At 39.6% G+C, this 24,467-nt stretch overlaps 1 protein-coding gene across 5 annotated transcripts in view; it reads right to left on the bottom strand.

The window, feature by feature from the left end:
- ANO4 (anoctamin 4) overlaps positions 1 to 24,467 on the bottom strand; it is a 416,532-nt gene that overhangs the window by 318,707 nt on the left and 73,358 nt on the right. Inside the window, exon 1 of one of the 5 annotated variants that reach the window (XM_060656639.2) lies at positions 23,955 to 24,442. The exons of the other annotated variants lie outside the window; for them this stretch is intronic. The gene's annotated coding sequence lies outside the window, so the exon portion shown is untranslated. Of the gene's footprint in view, positions 1 to 23,954; positions 24,443 to 24,467 lie in introns of those variants that run through there. 5 annotated transcript variants of the gene reach the window in all.

Genomic DNA, 24,467 nt, shown 5'->3' with positions numbered 1-24,467 from the left:
ATCAATAGCCTCATTTTGTCAATACCTCCTTTTCCCTTTATACTCAGTTCATCCCCAAGTCACAGCTGATTCTATCATTTATGTATTTCTTAAAATCCATTCACTTGTAACTGTATGGCCACTAACCTCATCTGGTCTAGTCTCTAGACTACCTCATTTCTAGACTGAATTACTCCCACAGCCTCCTAACTCAGCTACCCATATCCATTCCTTGTCTCCTCCTTAAATGGTTCATAAACCTTCCCAACACAGAGCTTCTGCAGGTGCTATTCCCTCCATCTGAACTACTCTTACCTACTCTGGACTGAATAATGCCTCTTCATCTATCAGATCGTGATGTAAATACCATTTTGTCAGAAAGGTCTTCACTAATACCACAAATTAAGTTATGCTTCCCCAATTATCCTCTCTCATGTCATTTGCTTCTTACTATTCATAGCAATAATCACAATTTATTATGTCGTCATTTGTTTACCTCATATATACCACTGAACTCCAGATTCTTTAAGGACAAAGATTATACCATATTTATTCATTATTGTATGCCCAATACTTAGCAGTTTGCCTGGCGTACAGTAGATGCTCAGTAAAAACTTTAAATAAAAAAATTTTTTTACGTCGCGTAGTAAGTGCTATCAAAGTTACGTATTTTAAGTGCTTTGGGAAGATAAAGAACGCTGAATCAAACATATTTTAAAAATTAACTTCTCTTCTAAATCTTACCAAACTTTCCTCTTAACATTCAAGGATCCCATCTGCCAATCCGCAACATAGGTTTCTATACACAAATTACATTAATAGTTAATTGGTCTTGCTTATTTATTGTAATATCCAAATATGCCAAATTTTTCAAATGTTTACAGTTTTATGGTTGTAAATATTCAAACTTGTCCTCAAAACACTCTTCTGTTGGTTGGGAAAAATATGCATTCAAATTTGCAACACACACATATTTAAAATATGCATTCAAATTTGCAACACACACATATTTATATGATGTTATCTGCTAAAAAAAAAGTCTTATTAACAATAATGCCTAAAATAGGCTTTATTTTAAAATTAGTTAAGTCTAAATTTTAGTCTAGGATAAAAGGTGAATTACCATTTATATTCATTTCATTTCCACTTTCAAGGTATATGAAAACAGGCTTATAAAAATTTGTTAACAAATTTAATGCGAATAAGTAAATGGCAGGACAGTAAGTGAAATACTACAAATTTAGCTAAATAGTGAGTTATAGGCTGAATGCTCAAATTATCTATTAATGACTATTTCAGATCTCTGGCTAAATCATGGACATTAATTATTTATATAGAATATTTATATTTGTCTTTCACCAACCAATGTCACATATCAAAAATTTCAATATTTGAAATCCAAGTTTCAGGATTATCAGTCAATGATTATATTATTACAACAAATTTTGGTGATAACTCCTGAAAGCTTGAAGTAACTTGCTGAGGATCATGGAGAGACTTAAATCCAGGCTTCTCAGATTCCAGAGTTCTATACAATGGCCATACTGCAAATGGGTCACTTGTTGGATGATCTGTCTACATTCCTATGTTTTCCAGAATATTTAGGGAACCAGTAGTCATTCATATGCACATTTTCTCTCTCTCTCTCTCTCTCTCTCTCTCTCTCTCTCTCATTCAGCCTCTCAGGCAGTCCTCCTGAATGCACTCCCTTTTTAAAATAATCCCAGACCATCTACTTGATTCATAAAAAAATTCTCACAATCCTGCCCCACCAATTTACAGTCCTGTCCATGCAGTCCCTTCTCCCCCTCCGTTCTCATGGGAACTCTACTCACAGCCTTTCACACTTTCAGGTTTGGGATGTAGAGGAGATTCCAGAACCTCATGCCCCCCAAATTCCAGCCATTGGATATATATCAAGCTCAATTAGGGTTGCCCTCACTTAGTTTGGAGTAAGGATGAGCACACTCTTTCTACCCTCACATGCTCAACGGGACCCAACTTCAATCTCATGCCACCCAGTAACAGAACAATAACTAATTCTTGCACAATGCTTAGCATCTTCTGAATGGGTAACTGATATGGGCAAACCTATCATACTAGTCTTGGCCTTTGGGATCTCTGGCAAAAGTGAGATAGACAGAGCCTGCCTTAATATCTTGTTTCATTTACAGCAGTAAAAATATATGAAGAGCAGGGAAAAACATTGTGGTTTTTATTTTTTTAATGTTTATTTATTTTGAGAGACAGAGACAGAGCATGAGCAGGGGAGGGGCAGAGAGAGAGGGAGACACAGAATCTGAAGCATGGTCCAGGCTCTGAGCTGTCAGCACAGAACCCAGTGTGGGGCTTGAACCCATGCACCATGAGATCACGACCTGAGCCGAAGTTGGACACTTAACCGACTGAGCCACCTAGACACTCCATCATGGTTTTTTTTTTTTAAATAAAAATAAGAGATGCTATCATTCATGCTTTGATAAATGATGAAATTCTGGTCCTGCACCTCTTGCTTTCTTCCATCCTTAGCTTACTGTTCCTGAGCATGTTGTCATGTGAACTTGCAGTCTCTTAAAAATTAGAAGAAGGAAAAAAAACCCACAGGATTAATGTAAATGGATGTGATGAATCTTCTTGGGGGTGATGAAAATATTCTAAACCTGGCTTGTGGTGATGATTTCACAACTTAAAAGTTCACTAAAAATTATATTGAATTCTATATAGTTGACCCTTAAATAGCACAGGTTTGGACTGTGTCGTTCCACTTATATACAGAATTTTTTTCAATAAATATGTTAGAAAATTTAGATTTGTGGGGCGCCTGGGTGGCTCAGTCGGTTAAGCGGCCAACTTCTGCTCAGGTCACGATCTCGCGGTCCGTGAGTTCGAGCCCCACGTCGGGCTCTGTGCTGACAGCTCAGAGCCTGGAGCCTGTTTCAGATTCTGTGTCTCCCTCTCTCTGACCCTCCCCCGTTCATGCTCTGTCTCTCTCTGTCTCAAAAATAAATAAACATTAAAAAAATTTTTTTTTAAAAAGAAAATTTAGATTTCTGATGATTTGAAAAACTCGTAGATGAACTGCTAGCCTAGAAACACACACAAAAAAGAAAAGATATTATTTTAATAATATAGTATATAATACATATAACATACAAAATATGTGTTCATCAACTATGTTATAGGTAAGGTTTCCAATCAACATTAAGCTACTATAGTTGCATTTCTTAGAAGTCAAAGCTATACCCAGATTTCTGACTGTGGAGAGGATCAGTACCCCTAATCCCTACATTGGTCAAGGGTCAATCCTTGAAATGGATATCCTTGAAATGGATGAATTATAGCTATGTACAATATATCTCAATAAAGTTAATTTTTTAAGTGTGTTTTTCTATATTACATAAGCCACCTCTCAAAAAATCCTGGAAAATGTTATACAGTTTTCTAGAACTAAAGATATTTCTATTTGTAGAAGAATTGGGATAGACACAATCTAATCTGTTAGAATTTATATTCAAGTATATAATTCATTCAGGTGCCGATAGGAACAAAAAGGAAAATTATAGGTAGAGGCTGACCTGACATTCTATATTGATACACAAACTAAAGAACTGACCTAGAGCAAGGATTTGATGACCCCGGGCAAGGAGCTAATGCTGAAAAGGAGGATGTTCCCTTCTGCTGTCAGGAGGAGAGGATAAAGTGGAGTCACAAAGGATCAGAAAAGGAAAACCAAGGCTGATAAATGGATTAAGAGTTACAAGACACAGGTCTTTGTCCTGATTCTGTTTGGGATTTACTGACCTGAGTCATTCATTTTATCTGAGCCTCCGTTTTTGGTATCTATAAAATGAACCCTCAAATGACATATAAACATAATAAGAATCCTTGCCTAACTCCCATGGCTATTGTAAGGAGATAATGGAAAAGAATATGTGAAGTATGCTGAAAAATGAATTGTAGCATCAAGATGCCAATGCTGCTAATAGGCTTAATAGGGAAACAAAAGATTTGCCTTTGCCTTGAAGGATGTGGGATGCTAATAGGACACTGGGCTGAAAATGTCTTACTCTGACAGGGAACCCATATGAGTTAGAGAGTATGTGTGCATGAACAACCATCAGTCAAACAACTCAACTTGTTAAAGGCTGGAGTCCAAAGGATCACAAATAGAAAACTGGCCTTAACATTCTGACTCAAAGAGGTTTCTAGAAATCTTTGAGTTTCTTGAAAGACATTAAATTAGTCCCTTTCTTAGAAAGAATAATGACTACTTTAGACCTATTCATTCCTATATATATATATATATATATATATATATATATATATATATATATGAAAATAATTGTATTTAGTTAATATAGCTCAAAAGGTCTTAATATGGATTGGTAGAGAAAACTCTGCATATCACCAGGACCTCCTCCTCCTTCACTACCACTGGCCCCATCAAACAGTCATCAAGCACCACTACCAACAATTCCAACACCATCATCATCACCATTCCCAACAACCCAACACCACCAGCAATGTAGACAGACACACCCTTTGGCTATAAATTCCTAGTTTACTTAAACATAGAGAATTTATGGGGGGGGGGGGGGCGGGGAAGGTAGTTACACCAAATGGAGGGAGATGCAGCATATCTTTGCATACAGTTTCCCTTCTTAACTCCCTATGGGGCTTGTTGGTGTCACCAATGACCCTCCCTCTCTATGTAGGGCAGGTATTGCCAGAATTTAGAGAGAAACCTAAATCTCACCATATTTCTTCCTTTTCTTTCTCAGCCTTAGTTCACTACTCTGGAAGAACTTATGCTAACATTGCTTTTCCTTTTGAAAGGGTGCTACAAACATCTCCTGGTTCTTGAACCTAGCTGAGCATGAGCAAGGTCATATTCCCAAGGTAAATAGGTGGGGGAGACTTGGAGAAACAGAGTCAACACCGAAGTATCCCTGAGCAATATCTCCTCTTCTGGCATTGCAGTCATCGAGAAAGCCCAGCTGAGCATGGTTATGTTCACCTCAATGCATTCTAAAATGGGTTTGACAGTTTAAGAAATGCAGGCATTCAACCAAGATTTCAAAATAAACATTTTTAGGTTAAAAATTCAAACAAGACAAACACATAAAAAAATAAAATTTAACTTAAACAAAATCATTATCAGGGACAAGGGAAAACTAGGGTAAAGAAAAAATTTAGTAAAACAGTAAATATTTGTGTCTTTTCAAGATTCTATACTATTTTTTGTACTACTTGTTATTTGTTAAAATGTAGATAAAACACTGAACTTGATTTATGAACACAAAATGTAGGCCTACTCATTGGATAAATACGTACTGTGTGCCTACTCTGTACTTTTTCAGGCACTGGGGAATACCAGTGAACAAGACACACAAAATCCTTGCTTTCTGGTCAATGTGATAATATCATGGCAAGTGAGTAAATTCTACAGTATGTTAGAAGATGGGAAGTACTATGAAGAAAATGAAGCTGCAAAGGAGACAAAATATGAAGTGGTTGGGGGTGCAGTCATAAATAGGGTGGTTAAGCAAGACTTCACTGAGAATTGCCCAGACTTGGGGGTAAGGATTGGCTAAGAAGACAAGCAGAGAAGAGTATTCTCAGGCACAGGAAGTAACAGTGCAAAGATCTGAGATTGTGAAGGGCATGGTGACATGCTGCAGGACCAGCAAGGAGGCCACTGAGGCTGGAGGACCGTGATCTAGCTGAGTGTAGGGGAAAACAGGAAAAGATGGGGTGAGGAAATCATCTAGGTCTAGGGGAAGTCAAAATAGGATTTTGAGCAGAAGACAGATATGACAGGACTTCTGTTTTAACCAGATAACTCTGGACATCCGTGCTGTGAACGCAGTGTAGCAGTCAAGGTCAAAGCAAGAAGGCTGCTGTGATGATCCAGTCATAAGAGGGCTGTGGCAATCGTGGAAGTAGTGAAAACTGCTGAAATGACCTATTCTGAACCTACGCCCTTTTTGTAAAGAAGGGACTAACCTTCTAACTACCTTTCAGATTTTGTTTTGGGTAAAGCATGCATCAAGCTAACAGTTATTTTGCTAATACTATAGGGAGTAATTTATGGTCTTCAAACACTTTTGCTAAAAAAGTAAAAGCAAAAGACAAAACAAAAACCTATGTATCCCCTCACAAAGTTTTGACTTGGACTCCCCAGTGAAATTTTAAACTGACATCATCATAAAATTATATAGAATACAAAGAATATAATTTCTAGAATATGTAAGTAGTATAATTTTAAGACATAATTTCTATTTCCCACCATGATTGTTAATTTTATGTTTCAACATTACTGAGCCACAGGCTACCCAGACTTTTGGTCCAATATTAGTCTGAATCAGGTGTTTCTGGATGAAATTAATATTTGAATGAATAAAGCAGTCTGTCCTCCCTAAAGTAGATGGGACTTAATCCAGTCAACTAAAGACCTGAATAGAACAAAAAAGCTAAGAGGGAATTCCCCCTTCTTGACTGTCTTGAGTTGGGACTTTGGTATCTTCCTGCCATTGAACTTGAACAACGGCTCTTCTTGGGTCTCAAGCCTGCTGGCTGTTGGACTGAAGTTTGCACCATTGTCTCTAGCTTGCCAACTGCAGAACTTGGGACTTCACAACCTCCATAATCACATGAGCCAATTCCTTATGATCTCTTAATCTCTTTCCCTCATCTTCTTTCTCTGTCTGCCCCTCCACAACCAGGTGTGTGTGTGTGTGTGTGTGTGTGTGTGTGTGTGTGTGTGTGTGTGTATTTATGCATGTTATTGGGTTCTGTTTCTCTAGAGAACCCTAATATAAAAATCATCATCCATTTTAAAAATAACTAAATTCAAGCTCCTCCTCACCAGTTGGAAAATTTATACTGTTTTTCTTCTTTAACTCTTATATTCAGTCTGCCTCCCCACAGAAGTTTATCCCAAGATAGCATATGTTTATGTTAGGAAGTCTTTTATTGCTCACATCGCCATACTACTTTGTAAGAAAATATTTCAAATTGCTGCTCTGTTCAGTGCCCAGGTGGATTCTAAATCCATGCACAATACATTACAGCAGCAAGATTTAGGACAGATAAGAGAGATGCCTTTCTTCACTAAAATGGGGAAAGAGTAACTGTGAAAGGGTGGAGAGAAATAAGACTGAGCACAGTCCAGATTTTGGAAACTGATGCCCTTAGAACCTTCCATAATTTGCTGTGTGTTCGGGTACACCCCAGGAATACCTGTTAAAAGTCCCTGGAGTAGACCACCCATTTGTCTGAGTACTAAAGAACTTTCTATGTATAATCATGGCCTAGCTCTTTGGTTCCCCCTGTGCTGCCCTTGGAAATAAGGAGGGCAGCCTGCTATTCAGGCAAATGTCTTTGTTAGCAACTCAGCTCACTCTAAGGGAAGCTAACCCCAGCTTTAACTTGACACTCTGCTAGGGCACTGTGTCTCTCCTTAACTGGCCACACCAAATAGCTGAACTCTAGGCCTATGTAGGAAGGAGTAATGCCACCTTTAAGTTCAATGCCAATGAATAATTCTCAAAACTTCAGCTGTGAAAAACAATACACAGGGAAAAACTTATGGACAAGTAGTCCATCTACTCTTCAGATCTCTGGGCCAAACCACATCAGCAGAGAATGGAGTACCTAAACAGAACCCTACTGTTGCTTTTAAAATTTGCTTTGAAGCAATGCTATTAAAATAAAAGTGTTTTAGGAGAATCAGCCTTACAAGACTTGATGATTTTCAAAACAAAACACAGTGTACTCTTTACGGGGACTCCTGGGAGAAATTCTTGTCTGATGTTGGTGCCAAGAATAGTTATAATCATCCTGAGCAACTGGCTTCTCTTTACTCCTACAAAAGCTTCCTCTTCCTGCTAGCTGACAGAAAGCTTAGAGCCAAAGTTGTGGCCTCTGTATCTTAAGCTTAGGTCATTCTGACACGCAATTTAATTGTATACCTAGTTCCGTTTTGTTCCCCACATTTCTTCCTTGCTTTTGAACTTTCACTGTGTCAAATATCATCTATTCCTATCAGCAGCCTAAATTCCTTCTAGTAGGAGATAATAGACCTATAAATACTTACATATATATATATATATATATATATATATATATATATATACATATATACACACACACATATACACATATGTATATGTGTGTGTGTATATATGTATATATATACATGTATATGTATGTATATGTATATACACACACACACACACACACACATATACACACACACACATACATACTGGGGTTTTGTCTTATAATCTCATGATCCTTCCATATCCTTCTAAATTCATGTACAGATCCACTTTCTGTTGCCTATTTGGGGGCTCCCGGGTGGCCCCAGTCAGTGAAGCATCCAACTCTTGAGTTTGGTCATGGGATTGAGCCCCACGTTGGGCTGTGCACTAAGTGTGGAGCCTGCTTAGGATATTCTCTCTCTCTCCCTCTCCCTGCCTCTTCCCCACCCCCAGCACTTGTACACTCTCTTCCTAAAAGTAAAATATTAAAAATAATTTAATTAAATGTTGCCTATTTTTAAAAAATATTTAGAGTCATGAATATGCCATAGACTGTCAAATAAAACCAAGTTACCAGGTACAATCATTAAGGTTTCTAAAATTAATTCAAAACTAAACAGGGTACAATAGTATTTAATCAACAGAACAATAAAAAAATGTTTCTACATTTGATTATTGATCATTTTTTGAGCTTCTACCTTGTGCTAGACACTAAGCTAGATGTAAAGAATTAATGTTTTATTTACTTTTGAGACAGAGAGAGACAGAGCGTGAGCAGGGGAGGGGCAGAGAGAGAGCGAGATACAGAATCCAAAGCAGGCTCCAGGCTCTGAGCTGTCAGCACAGAGCCCGACGCAGGGCTCGAACTCATGAACCGTGAGATCATGACCTAGGCTGAAGTCGGACACTCAACCGACTGAGCCACCCAGGCACCCCTATATGTAAAGAATTAAGAGAAAAATAACATGGCTCATGTTTCAAAAAGACTACTATAGTATAGAGAGGAAAAGAGGAATGATGTATGTATATATGTCTACATATATGTATATATGCACACACATATACTATATCCTTAACTCAATGACATAAGTCTATGTAAGCCTATATGAAGTTATGAAAAACAGTGACCAATTAACCAAGAAAGATTTCATATTCACTGCCATGGTTTAAGGGATTCTTTCTTACCCATCACTCTGGCTATAACTGAAGAGTTCTTTAATTTGTGACTTATGATGGACAACACCGGTGAACTCAAGAAAGAATGAAACACGCCTCCTCCCGCAATTCAGTGAGGACTGTGCATAGTTTACTATACAATTAACTGGAAAAGATGTGTCAAACTACATCCCTTGATCAGTACAGCCATGAGAACAGTCTCCATTCGTGTCCAGTTTTTCTCTCTAACTTGCCTTATACCGTGGGAATTTACCCAGTCCAAGTTGACTTGAACAGCTTTGAGCATGGTTTTCATCCTCAATTTTGCAAGGGAAATCTGAATTCTTATGATCAGCCTAAAATCCTTCAAAAGGCAAGGTCTGACAAAAGGGGTACCTGGCTTGGATCCATAAAAAACCTTCAGGAGTGTATTTTCAGTTTCATAATAGAACACACCACATGATTTACAGAAATATACTTACTTTTTGGAACAGATAGCACTGCATCACTCAAAGGTAACTTCCAAAGATAAGGGAACTAGCCTTGACTCAACTCTCTGGAACATTTTATAACCTTTTGCTAATAAAAAGTAGCTAGGCTTTAGAGAAAACTCTTAGCTAAAAGCACTTGGATAAAATGTTAGGCAATTTATAATTTTCAGCCACACTTAATTCATTTTCCCCACATTCCTAAGATCCATAATATGTGGCTCCTTTTCTGTGCCCCTCACATTGTTCCTCTGACCCATGTCAATGCAAATGGCTGCCAATTTCTTATATTATGAGAGCCCTGATTACTGTTTGCTGAAAATTCTCAGGCTGTGAAATTGCTTAAAGTTCAATTTAAGTGTAGTCTTTTTATCAATTTTATTGCCCAGGAAAGTAGACACCATTCATATACTTCCAATTAACCCTATTTAACACCACCTCTTAGAGTAAGGCAATTCTGGGAATTCTCTATTAAATCCTCTCACACATTCCAGTGTGGCTTACAAGTATACAGAGGCATGAAAGGACCCTGCAGGAGCTCATGATGGCCCACTCACCATACCAGCCACGTTGACTGCTCTTGCTACAGTGGCCCTCCCGCTATTCTATCCTTGCCTTCCTTTAAAATATTGTTTTTGACATGAAAAGATGCTCAGCGTCACTCCTCATCAGGGAAATACAAATCAAAACCACACTGAGATATCATCTCATGCCAGTCAGAGTGGCTAAAATGAACAAATCAGGAGACTATAGATGCTGGAGAGGATGTGGAGAAATCCTCTTGCACTGTTGGTGGGAATGCAAACTGGTGCAGCCACCCTGGAAAACAGTGTGGAGGTTCCTCAGAGAATTAAAAATAGACCTACCCTATGACCCAGCAGTAGCAATGCTAGGAATTTACCCAAGGGATACAGGAGTGCTGATCCATAGGGGCACTTGTACCCCAATGTTTACAGCAGCACTTTCAACAATAGCCAAATTATGGAAGGAGCCTAAATGTCCATCAACTGATGAATGGATAAAGAAATTGTGGTTTATACACACAATGGAATACTACTTGGCAATGAGAAAGAATGATATCTGGCCTTTTGTAGCAACATGAATGGAACTGGAGAGTGTTATGCTAAGTGAAATAAGTCATAAAGACAAAGACAGATACCGTATGTTTTCACTTTTATGTGGATCCTGAGAAACTTAACAGAAGACCATGGGGAAGGGGAAGGAAAAAAAAGTTAGAGAGAGAGGGGGCCAAACCATAAGAGACTCCTAAAAACTGAGAATAAACTGAGGGTCGATGGGGGGTGGGAGGGAGGGGAATGTGGATGATGGGCATTGAGGAGGGCACCTGTTGGGATAAGCACTGGGTGTTGTATGGAAACCAACTTGAAAATAAATTTCATATTAAAAAATAAAATAAAATAAAATAAAATAAAATAAAATAAAATAAAAATAAAATATTGCCTTCTTCCATAGCAGCAGTTATCCATACTTGCCCATTTTACTTCCTAGGCATATCTTCCTGCATCCTTTTAGTTTGAATTTGGAAATAGATCCATAATCCTGCCACCCCTCAATCACGTCCAATGCCAACACCCTGCTCCATCATCACCTCTCCTAAATTTCTGGACCAGCCTCCTAACCAGTCTACTTACACCCTGACTCCCAATGGTCTGTTCTCCATGCAGCAACAAGTGAGATTCTTTCAAGGCTACTAGATCAATCACTACACCCCTGTACTCAAAACACTTTCCTGACTTCCCATCTCACCCTAACATTTAGTTAATACCTACTATGGCCACTGGCTCCCAGCTGCTCTTCTGTCTCTCTGCTCTAGTCCACCTGGCCTCTTTGCTATTTAATCATGGCATGCACAGTCTCTTCTCAGGGCCTTTGCACTAGCTGTTCCCTCTTCTTGGACACTCTTTCCCATATATCCTCTGGCTTACACTCTCCCCCCTTCCTCCTCAGGTCTCTATTCAACTATCACCCTGCTGAGAAGACTGCCTGAGGAGCATGCTCCACACCACTCCCGCTCCTGTTCCCTTTAATCCTGCTTCATTTAACTTACCAGCACCTCTCACATCAGCTTATTCATCAGCTTGTTGGTCTCCTCCCACTTGAATGTCACCTCTTTGGAAGCAGACAGCATACCTATCTTATACACTGCTGCATCCTAGAAGCCAAATACAAAGCCTGACCTATAGGTGAATGTAATGAATGATTGTTGAATGATCTTGCATAGGACCCCTCTCTATCATTCTTAGTGCCAAAGCCCTAGTTTAAGAGAAAATAGCCTCTCACTGGGCTTAGCGTTGTTACCTCCATACTAGTATTCCTGACTGTTTACCCCTGCCCTTCATTTAACTTCCATATGGCTACCAGAGTAATGTCATCTACAATCTGACCTTGTCTTTTCTGCTCAAAATCTTTTCCAATGCCTATAGAATATAGGAAAACTTCCTCTGTCATACAAAGTCTTTTGAAATGTGGCACCTGCCCATTGACTAAGCATCATCTCCTACCATAGTCACATTACTTGTAACCCACTCATGTCCCAGTGACTTTGCACTTGCTAGGTGTGGTACAACCTCCTCTGCTTTGCCCTCCTGGCAGCAACTCATTTAAATGGTCCCAGTTCAGTTACCATCTCCTCAGGGAAGCCTTCCCTGATTGTCCCAGGATAGCCTTAAGCACTCTTCCCACCCACAGCATTCAGTTCCACCCTTAATATAATTTCAAGAAAGTACATTATTTTATTATGATTTGTTTTCAGGCCAGTCTCCTAATGAACAGCAAACCCCTTGATGAAAGGGACATTTTGTTAGCATATTCCTAATGCTTGGTCTATAGTAAGTACTTGTTAAAAGCCTCCTCAGTTAATTTATTAATAGGCAAATAAATTATTCCAAGACAATGTTACAAAACACTGTGCAAAAGGATCTGAGCAACTGGTGCTCTCAATCTGACAGTGAGAAAAACAGGCATTAAAACTAATTAGAGATTTAAAGCAAATATGAATTTATAGTTAGGTCAACAATTCAAAAGATGGGGTTTTAACATAGGGCTAAAAGAAAAATGAGTCAGTCATATCCATCTATGCAAATTTTCACTATTCTTCCCCTAAATTATTCATTCATCCTATGGTGCCTGAAGAACACTCCCATTCCCATCTCATCCCTCAATACCTCTGGAAATATATGAAGGCTAGACAAAAACCTATCATAAAAGGACAAAGTATTTAAACAAAAAATACTATCAAGATATATGAAAAATACTTTAAAAACACTACTTAGATCCATAAAAAGTTTGAGTAAATGGGAACATATACTCTGTTTGGGGAAAGGTTGATTCAATTTCATAAATTCTTAATAAACTAATTTATAAGTTTAACCCTTCCCCAAAAATATGATTTTTTCAGTACTAGATAGTATCTAAAGTTTATACAAGAAAAACAAGCATGTAAGAAGACCCAGGAAAATTCTGGAACAAAGGAAAATAAGAGATGCTAGCCACACCAGATATTAAAACAAACAAAGGCCAGGGGCGGGGGGCCTGGATGGCTCAGTCAGTTGAGCGTCCAACTCTCAATTTCAGCTCAGGTCAGATCCCAGGGTCATGGGATTGAGCCCAGCGTTGGGCACTGTGCTGAACTTGGAGCCTGCTTAAGATTCTCTCTCTCTTCCTCTCCGTTTGCCCCTCTCCTGTGCTCATGCTCTCTTTCTAAAATAAAAATGTTTTAAATAAACAAAAAGCTAGAGAAATCAGTAGTGTAGGCTAGCCAACAAACTAACAGTTAACAAAACAGAGCAAACTCCCCAAACAGTTCAAACTGTATAAGGGAATTTAATAGATGATGCTACCCTTTCATGCCACCTCCACCCTGGTCTAAGTAAAGATCATATTTTTCAAAAATCGACATATGACAGGCAAAGAAAAGATACATCATTAAAAAAATATTTGGGAGCAAGTAGGTAGTTATTGGGAAGAAATAAAATTGAATTTCTATTTCATTACTTAAGTGTGAATAAGAATAAAATCATTAAAATATGAAAAACAAATTGTTGAATTAGTTTTATAATCCCTACATGTTTGGCTTTGTTACTATACAAAATCTATACAGTAATAAGAGAAGTAACATGACAATTTCAATTTCATAAAACTTAAGAATTTCTTATCCCCAAAATACCACAAACAATATCAAAAGGCAGATGACACAATAGGGGGAAATCATAACGGAAATTTTAATTTCTTTAATATATAAAGAGCTCCTAAAAATCAAGAAGACCAAAACTCAAATAAAAGTGTACTCACAAAGAACATTAACAGAATGTTCACAGAAGAGAAAAATATAGGTAAGCACATGAAAAGATGCTCAAACTAAACTATGAGATATTACTTTTCACATAGCAGGTTAGCAAAGATCAAAGTGTTTGCTGGTGGGGGCACCTGGGTGGCTCAGTCAGTCAAGCATCCAGCTCTTGATTTTGGCTCAGGTCATGATCTTGGGGTTTATGTGATCAAGGCCCACACTGGGCTCTGCACTGACAATGCAGAGCCTGCTTGAGATTCTCTCTCTCTCCTTCCCGGAACCTCATGCTCTCTCTCAAAATAAATAAACATTAAATAAAATGTTTGTTGTGGGCTTAGGAATAAGAAAACAGGCATTCTTGTTCAGTGCTTGTGGAAGTATAAATTGGCACACTTCTGTCACTAGGAATTAGGTAGAGTTATCAAAATTTTAAACTCACATGTCCTGTGACCCAGCCATTCTGCTTTTAGAAATCTTTCCTACAAACTAACTGCCAGGTAGCAACTCCTCTCTAACCACCCTGCCCTGGTCTACAGCAATCCCATCTCCTTGGTTATTCCCCCTGGGAAACTGCTAATGACATTATAGCAACAGCCTGCTTAGACCACACACCATCTAAGGAGCAACCATCCCTAAGCCCTCTGTCAGAATCAAAGGAATTTAATCTTAACCGCTGCCACCTTGCTCCTTGTTCTTTTCCATCTCAATTTCTCTTTTCCTGCCAGAAAGTCACTTAATGTGTCTAGTAGGTCCTCCTCCATAGTCCCCTGTGGTCATTCACGTCTCCAATTCCCCTGTTTATATGTCACTGTGATACAGACTTGTAATTCAAGTGAACTGAATAAGCATTTAAGAGTCTGACAGCAAAAACTGAGATCCTTCCAAAAAGCTTCATCATAAAATCATTCATCCAAACATGAAAAAGAAAGCATGATTATGAGCATTAGAAGAAAGTCTGCTAAGGACGTAAATATGTACACACAAACATACATATACATAGGAAAATTCCTCCAAATTCCTAACACTAGAGACAAATAATGGTAACATTAACAACTGCTGGTCAATGTAACCATCTTGCAGGCACTGTGATGAGTGCCTTCCATGTACTATCTCATTTAACACTCAACAGCTCTAACTATGAGGTAGGGGTTGTTAGTTACTCTCATTTTTATAATTGAGGACAATGATATACAAAAAGACTATGCAACCCATCCAAGGCCCAAAGGTGAGTAAGTGGCAGAGCCAGGATGGGAACCGAACTGCCTGTCCCAGAGCCCAAGCTCTCCACCACCAGGAGAGATTTTTCTTTAAATCCAAATTCTTTTAGAAGAAAGGTAGAAAATATTGACCAAAAGTATGCTTGGAATAAAATAGAACATGGATACTGAATTAAAGATCACAAATAGGGTAGGAATTTTTAAAAATTCATAAACATTTCTTTTTGTTTCAGGACACCACTTCTATTAATGGACTCATCCAGATGTTCTACATTAGGCAGAACCTTTTTTTATAACTGTTGCTCATTGATACATATGTGTCTCACTGGCTTTATGCTTCTTCCCTCCCAAAATGAAATAACTTGCTAAATTTCTTGTATGTTTACTTTCTATATCATCTCATCTCTTCCTAATGAGCTGTGCTCACTGGTGATGTCCATCATTTCCCTGCCCCCCTCCCAGGGCCAGAGCTCCTGAAGCTCAAGCTCTCAGTCTCCCAGAAGAACACTCCAATCCGCTCCCCTCAGACTCAACTGAGAGACTGGTCTATTTCTTTCCTATATTCTTCATCTAAATTCTGACAACTTTACCCTGGAGAAAAATACTCATGAGCTCTGGTGTCCATCTTACTTCTCCTTTAAGTCAATTCAAGAGCTAAATGCCTGATTATAACTTTTGTTCTCAGTACCAATTGTTTCAATACCTGCATTTACCGAGGGGAAAAATCTGTCAAGATTGTGGCTTATGGAGACTAATTAGAAAGTAAAATATCATAACAGCAAGCTATAAAAACAATGCATGGAACAAAATAATTTAAACACAATGAATAAGTTCAATAAATGGAGAACCTAAATATGAAGATAACAGTAGCATCAACAGTCTTCACTTTCACCATTGTGCAAATCACCATCTGACATGCTTTGTGTCTGCTAATGGTGTCTGTTTGCTCCTCCCATTTCTACCCAAATGTTGGCTCTGTGAAAGCAAAATATAGATGGTTTTGTTCACTGTTGTTTGTCTAGTGCCCAGAACTATGCCTGAAGCATAGTAAGTGCATAATAAGCACTTGTTTAGTGAGTGAGCAAATGACGTGAGCTTCTTTTCTACCTCTAATCTCTCACTGAAAATCTATTTGCTTTCATGCTCTGGCCAAGGTATCTAGAGACTGTCCAACTCCATCTTCTTAGGTTACAATCAAGGTGGAGAGACATCTGACCAGGTCCAATTCTCAGATGCGCAAAACTTAACTTACCAGTCCCTAAACCTATGTTCCCCAATTCTTTTAGAGAAAAGAAAAGTAGGAAAAGGCACAACAGAAATCATACCTTGGGGATGAATGGAATTGATTACAGATAGAAGTTTCTAATAAGCTACTTTTTCACATATATGAACATAGCTTATCCATGCATATATACACTGATTTATAAAATGATTATATTCTTTGTAAATAGCACTAAGCTAATTGCCAAAGAAAAAGAAACAGAAGTTATGGGCAATAAAGCACCAAAGGACAGTGGGATTATTTACACTCTGGACAGTATTTTCACAGGAACTTCAGTGACCTCCATCCTAAATTCTCTCTAGGTCTAAACTGATTGATTTAGATTAGATTTCCTGGCTTCATTTCCTTGTGATGACTCTGAATGTCAAAGTATACCCTCAAGGGTAAACAGGCTGGGTGAGAAGCAAACGTCTTATGTGCTTATGTACTGAGCAACTGCTCTCCTTCCCTAAACATAGACTTCTGATTAATTAAACCTGAGGAGGGGCGCCTGGGTGGCTCAGTCGGTTGAGTGTCCGACTTCAGCTCAGGTCACGATCTCGCGGTCCGTGAGTTCGAGCCCCGCGTCGGGCTCTGGGCTGATGGCTCAGAGCCTGGAGTCTGCTTCCGATTCTGTGTCTCCCTCTCTCTCTGCTCCTCCCCTGTTCATGCTCTGTCTCTCTATCTCAAAAATAAATAAACGTTAAAAAAAAAATTTTTAAAAAATTAAACCTGAGGAGAGATTCCTTTTTGGCTTTATCCAGATCCTATTAATTATCTCCCATCTTTCAGAAATAATAAACTGCCACTTACTTCTTCTGAATACCATCCCCATCTCCACCCAAGGGTCCCTGGACTTTCTCTGCCTTTTCCATTTCCCTCCGACCACCACTCCCCAAGCCATCTTCTTGTTGACCACACCATCAATCTCTAAGTCCTTTTTTGTTTTTAAATGTTCACTTATTCAGAGAGAGACAGAGAGAGAGAGACAGAGAGAGAGAGAGAGAGAGAGAGAGAGAGAGAATGTGAGCAGGGGAGGAGCAGAGAGAAGGAGAGAAAGAATCCCAAGCAGGCTCCACACTGTCAGCACAGAGCCCAAGTGGGGCCAGAACTCACAAAACATGAGATCATGACCTGAGCCAAAACCAAGAGTCAGATGCTTAACCAAATGAGCTACTCAGGCACCCCACATCTCTAAGTTCTTGCTCAAGCCAGTTACTCTGTCCCTCTGTAAACCCAGCTCCCTTACCTCAGCTGCACATCTACAGCCTATTAGAATCTCTGTAATCATCTGCCTTGTAACCAGATCATTTACAAATGACACAAATCCTTACTAGTTTCTGGCTTTTTAAAAAATCTTGCATTCCTGGGGACCTAACACAATGCTTTGCTTATAGAAGGCACTTAATAAATTCTAGTTGTTTACTTTGTTGAAACTCTTTTGGAGACAAACATTTTCTGGGGGTTTTCTAATAGACTCCATCAGGATGACTGCCTATCTCTTTATCCTTCTCAGTATAATTCACAGTCAGATTATTTTGAAAAATTAATTTCTCTACATAGAGCAGTAGCTACCAAAACCAGCACCATAGGTTTTATATGGTGATTCCCAGTCTAGCTTGTTCAAGGATTACTGGGTATTTGCTATTGGTATCTGCAGTCACTAAACTATGCCTTGGGATATAGAGATGAAAATATAGTCCTTGTCCTCAAGGAACAAAATGTCTATTTGGGAAAGAGAACCAATAGACAAACAATCACAGTACAGTCTATAAAATCCTATGAGATCTTTGTACTAAGGGATATAAGAGGATAGACATGATCTACCTACCTCAGCTTTGCATGACAGGGGTTAGTAAAGGTGTTAAGTATCACAGAGCTTCCTTAAGAGATGATATCTGAACCTGCCTTGAAAGTTAGTCTGAAGACAGCAGAGACATTTCAGTGGAACCAGCATATGCAAAGGCACCGAGGCAAATGAGAGCACTGCAAATGGTTTGATACTTCTAAAAAAATTCCACAGGAGCTGCAGAGCAAGAGGACAAACAAGCAAACAAGGGCTGTATGTAATAATGGGCTTGCCATGCAAGGCCAAGGGATTTGACTTTAACCGGCAATTAGTTCCACAAACACCTTGCTATCTAGACTACACATTTAGGATTTCCAGAGAATAGCTAATTTTTTCCAAAGAAGGAAACAATCATTTTGTGAATCATAACAGTATAGACAAGTTTAGCCAATCAATCTCTTTTTTTCAGTCAGGTAACAGAACAGAAGCTAAGAATATTATTTTGAAAACTGGAAGATACATGTTGCAATGACAGCAAAGGTGCCTTTGTGGGGAAAGAACTTGTCAGTGGAATACTCCCAGGCAGAAACTGACCAAGCAAATGGCTTTTCAAATAGATTGAGAAACCATGTGAAACAGTAACATCACTGGCTGAGAATCAAGACAAACTCCATGAAGCATAACTACACTCTGAACACTCTCAGCAATGGTGGCATCCAGCTGTTTCATCACTGGATCCCTGCTGCTTGGCATATGGATGGACATAATAGGTGCTCAATATGTATTAGGTGAATGAATGGATGAAAGAATCCATCTATAAATATATCAACCCCTCTACAAAACTGATCATCAGTCAAATAGTTGAAATGCCAGGGGAAAAAATAACTGAGCATAATGTTTGTAAAATTCTTGAAATGTTCATAAGAAAAGCAAAACTTCAATATAAAAAAATGCATTTCTACACAAGCATGAACAAATTACCATAAACATTGGCTTGATGTGACTCACTCTGACTGGTACAGCCACGTAATCTGCATGAAATGAACCCAGAAATAATGGACACCAGTGAGTTGGATGCCACAAAGCAGTTTTGTGAGCAATGAATGACACAGTAAGTGTCAGCTGTGTATTGTGGAAAGGGTCCCACACCAGGAACAGAACAAGGGATCTGAGTAAATCCATGCACACTGCACTGAAATGTCTTCCCAGGTGCTAACCAGGTCTCCAACCCTGGGGAGGACATTTAACTTCCCTGAGAGTCAACTTCCTTATATAGGAAATGAGAGGGTTGATAACACATGCCGTAAGTTCCTTTTCTATGGTTAGGAGGAACATTTCAAAATGTCCCAGGGTAATCAGGCAGTAGTCATACACACAGGAGCTCTGTTCATGAAGGCTCACCATTATCACACTTTTCTGAATCTGATGTTCCCGTCATGGTTATAGTTCCAGGGAAGGTTATCAAGGGCATGTACAGCCCACCTCCTAAGAATGTCTAATCTGGATGCATTGCCTTAAAAATTACCATCCATCTAGTAAAAAATAGAGGTAAAATAACAGTTCATAATTTTCAATGGCTGGGGGAACCCAATGAGATTATCTGGCCCAAGCCCAAGGGAGCTGTTAGGAGTAGGAGTCTCACAGCAGTTGGTGCCTGAGGTTGCACTGGAACCCTGGGGTCCTGAAGACATCCCACTGTGACTAGCTGTCTTCTCTGTCTCCACTCATTCCCTCTGACACTCACAGGAGGTCCCCAGTGGGAGACCAACAGGAAAAATGTAAGTAAGTAAATTCCTACTGCATGACAGTATGTCTGTTTTCTATAAGAATGGCTGCTGGTTCACACAAGCCGAAAGAAAGGCCACTCAGCAGATGCCTAATTAAGGGTCAAGGATTTCTATTAGAGACAAGGTCCACAAAACGCGTTATTATTTGTTTTTAACAATTTCTTGGATCTTCAGACTTAAGGGCCAACAGCTTGACTGGAGAATTAAATGCTACATAAAGGGAAGAATTTCCCCTTTCGTCTTACATTATTTTGGGGCTGTGATTTGGTTCTGCTCCAAAATTCTGCCATCTCCCTCTACCACCCAAGAGATATAACTTGCAACATAAACATTTATGACAGTCTGGCTAGATTATTATGCTACTGAGGACATGATTTTTTTTTCCTGCAAAGCTGTCTAGTGACTATAGTCCTAAATGAATTCAATAGGGAAGCACAGATCAAAAATGCAACATTCAACACAGCTCATGAAGCATTTCTCCTATTTTATACAATGTAAGTTGCCAACTGAATAGCAAGTTCCTTTCAAAGTAGATCACCATAGCTGGTGTTAGAAGTGGTCTTGAATCTCTGTTAAAGAACAGTCCTCTCCCTAAGCAGCTTTATGTGGGAGTTGTACATTCCTCTTCTTTTCCTCTGTTTAAAAAAAAAGGCTCATGGAGACATGCATGGTAAAGGGACTATATTAATTGTACTGGAAAAAGCAACAGAAAAAAAATCAGCCAACATCCTTAATGATATGGTTCATCGAATTCCCCCACGCCCCCAAAAAAAGGCTGTGTTATAGAATCAAAGTTTTTACTTTGTAAAAATAGACACCATCAACTCCCCCTCTAAATACAAAGACCTTTTGGGTAGTAAACATGTCAAGATTTGAGGGCAGTCCAACCTAGACAGATCTAGAATGTCATTAATTAAAATGCAAAACTGATTCTATTTCTAGTCCTGGTAATCAACTATGGAAAACAGTTTCAATGACAAGAATGCCTGTAGAAGCATGAGGTTATATTTGTATTAATGGGGGCAATTTCTTCCCTCTGAACACTGAAGTTCAGCTACTAAACAAGAAGCTGTAACCAACTCTTCATTAGTTGTCAATTTTCACTGCCTGAGTTTCTAAGCATACACATATGAGTGCTCACATATAGCAACATATATAAAGCAAAAGTAGGAAAGAACACAGAGAGGAGCAGGATAAAAATGGAATACTGATTTACAGTAGAAGCTGCAGATTTCAAATTAAACCACCCCCGAAAGAAACAGTAAGAGCACGGGTTTTAAGGATGGCTGTAATTAACAAGTGTGAAAAATGAATAAGTGCATCTACACCAATGTAGGTGCTTCTAGACCTATTTCAAATAACTACAATTTGCCAGAGTGGCAAGCAAAACCAGTTGCAAGGTACAGCAGCTGAATCAACACACAAATAAAATGTTGTGGTGACTTCATCACCAGAGGCTACTGGCTCCACTCAGCACAGCTTTTATCAGTTTTTCCTGCTGTAGTTTTCTATGCTGCCTTCAGAGACCCTGCAAAGGAATTAACATGACACCATGCTGTGAGACAAGGAAATGCTGTAGAATTCTCCCAATTCAAAGAAATTCCCAAAGGCGTTATCTGGAGGAGGGGTGTGAGAAGTGGGGAAATCCCTACAATAACAACAACAACAAAAAAAGCTAGCTAGAGAATGGTAAGCAATAGCTTAGGAATTTTGTTTCAGTCCTCTAAATGAGCATGCTACAACTATTAAAAGTATATTCACATAACAGTCCTAAGTAAACATTTGTGTATATACTTGCATATACCACACACACACACACACACACACACACACACACACACTTCTGACTGTATAGGCAAACATTCTGTTCAGCAAGATAAAGAAGCCTAAGGAATTCTCTTCTCTCAAAGCTGAAGTTGCTACTAATTAAAAGGAAATATATTTTTTCCAATGCATGCAAAATTGCTTGCAGTGTGAAATGCAGAGTCTATTTCCTTGACATACAAGCCGATTCTAACGCTTCCCATCTTGAGTACCTCAGGCTGTGTTGCCAGGCACCTGATAAAAATCCTTGCAATTGGAGGAATAAAAGAATAAGCAAGGTAAGAAAACACCGTTAAGGATGTAAGTAAACAAGTAAGAATGAAAGAATGATTCAAGGAAGCAGAGAAGTCTACCAGTCAGATTACAACATTGCTATGAGCTATAACTGAGTGTAGGAAAGAATGGATATTAGAAGAGCTAATCCAAACAATGCCAAAAGTATTTCAAACATTACTTAAGGATTCAGAGTTTACAGTCTGCGAGGATCCTAATTTTTTGTTGTGTTGCTGTTAACCTATTTGCTGGTTTCACTCTGAAACTGGACTGTCACATAAACATCTACAAATTCTTGCTCTTTATTTAAATGTATGCTTTCATATAAGAACCCTCCACCAAATGTATCTACTTTGAACCCAGGGAACAGAATGAAAGCATATGCCTGATGTCATCACCACTATTTTAAGAAAAATCCACACAGGCAGTAGAAATAAAAGTGGTGAGAATGAGCAAGACAGTTGAGGAACTTTATATTCCAATTCCCAATCAACAGGGGAAAGACCAGAAATTTCACCCCACCTTTTTTCTCTCATTTGTTACCAAAAAAATCACATTTATTAGTGCAGTATCTTACAAATCACAGGCTGAATTACATTTGATCAGAACCCTCCCTAGAGTGAAATGGACCAGAATTAGAAATCCCATACAAAAATCAAATAAGACAACCCATCTTCCAGCCCAAGCTGGAAAAGAACTAAGCAGAAACACCACTGCGAAGCTTATTCTCTAGTATGCCAAAATAATTCAACACACCTGCTACCAAAAACAAAAAGAGAAGGGACATCTCCCTGTGAAGAGAGGTACTCAGTCAACCACCAGTGAGATCTATACCAAATGTTCTCGGTTTCCTTTGGGCTACAGGAGGCAGCAAGCCAGTAATAGACCTCAAGTTGTGTTTCTGCCTGCAGCAAGGCTCAGGAGACCAGGTGAAAAATTAGGACACTATTCTCAGAGTGATGTCCTGGAATAAACAATCTGCCTGTGGATGCTGCAACACACATGTTCTTCCTCGGAAACCTGCTTATTTTCACTTAAAAAAGTCTAACCATTCCAGTAGCCTCAAACCATTTTCTCTCCCAGCAGGAGGATGAAACTGTGTTGCCAACTCAAAAAATGTTCCTGTCATCACTGCCCCACCAGCCTCTGAAAAGGATGTAAAATATGGTTTGCTAAGCAGACACCCTGAGATTCCAAAGCAAAAAGGAAGCAATGAGGTCATGAATCACTCCATCCGCCAGTGCAGGATTCCTCCCGCCGCGAATGTTACTGCCCAAGTTGTGAAGCCCACAAAACACAGGGCCGGTCTGGACTCTCGGGGGGCAGGTGCTCCAAGCGCCACTGCCCATGGCAGACTCCGACATAACTCACGCGGGTGCTGTCTTCACCTGGAAAGATGGAATAGTTTGCTATGTGGGCCGCCCAGCCCCGGCCCTTCCGGATTCTGAGAGTGAACCTCAGCACACCAAGGATTCATCTTGCCCAAATTTGTCAGTCACCCTCCACAGATTCCCTGCACACTGCTGCAGTTTACCAGCGTGAACACATTCCCCTGGCTGCCGCTTCAAGGACAAAGAGAGAGTGCTTATGTTTCCATCAGAGCTGAGAAGCTCAGGTTTATGAAAAAAAGAAAAAGAAAGAAAGAAAGAAAAACCGTCCAGACAAATGAGCCCTGGCATTTTAGTTCTCTGGTTCACCCCAGACAACGGATCCATGAAAAAAGGAGAAACGCAGAGAGAAGGTCACTAAAGCTTAGCTGGGAAGAGAGGGAGCAAGCGAGCCTTCAGTTCACTGCAGCAGAGCAGCTCATTCAATGCAAGCACTTACCATAAAAATAGAAAGAGTCAAAAGAAGGAGAAGGGATCCTTCCTCAGTCTTAGGCAGAAAGAAATCCAGGCAAGTGCCTCGGGATGAGGCCAGCAAAGTGATGAAAGACGATAAAACCACCACACACAAGTCCGTTTCAGCCTCCCCTCGGCCCGCATGCAGTTGTTTGTGCTGTAAAAACCCTGAGAAGTCTGGAGCAGGACTCTCCCGAGAGCGAGCTGGAGTGAAAGCAGCCTGGTGGATTTCACCGCCAGCTCAGAGCATCACGCCCAGGACTTGTCCTCCCCCGGGTGAAGGGGCGTCACGGTCGGGGGTGGCTGGGCACCAGGCTGGGGTTGGGAACGTGGGAAGAGGGGAGGAAAGGAGCTTCTTTGGAGTGGAAGGAACTGCCCGTGAGAATATCAGTATTCCATATCAGTTATTGCCGGCGACCAATCAGCCCAGCCAGCGAGAACCCTGTCAGTGTGACAAGAGAGCATCAGAGACAGTGGGTTGAGAGACACAGGACAGCCC

The sequence above is a fragment of the Panthera onca genome, chromosome B4 (genome assembly GCF_046562875.1).
Source record: "Panthera onca isolate mPanOnc1 chromosome B4, mPanOnc1 haplotype 2, whole genome shotgun sequence".
Lineage (NCBI taxonomy): Eukaryota > Metazoa > Chordata > Mammalia > Carnivora > Felidae > Panthera > Panthera onca.
Note: the sequence above shows the minus strand (reverse complement) of the source record. Positions and strands in the feature narration are given on the sequence as shown.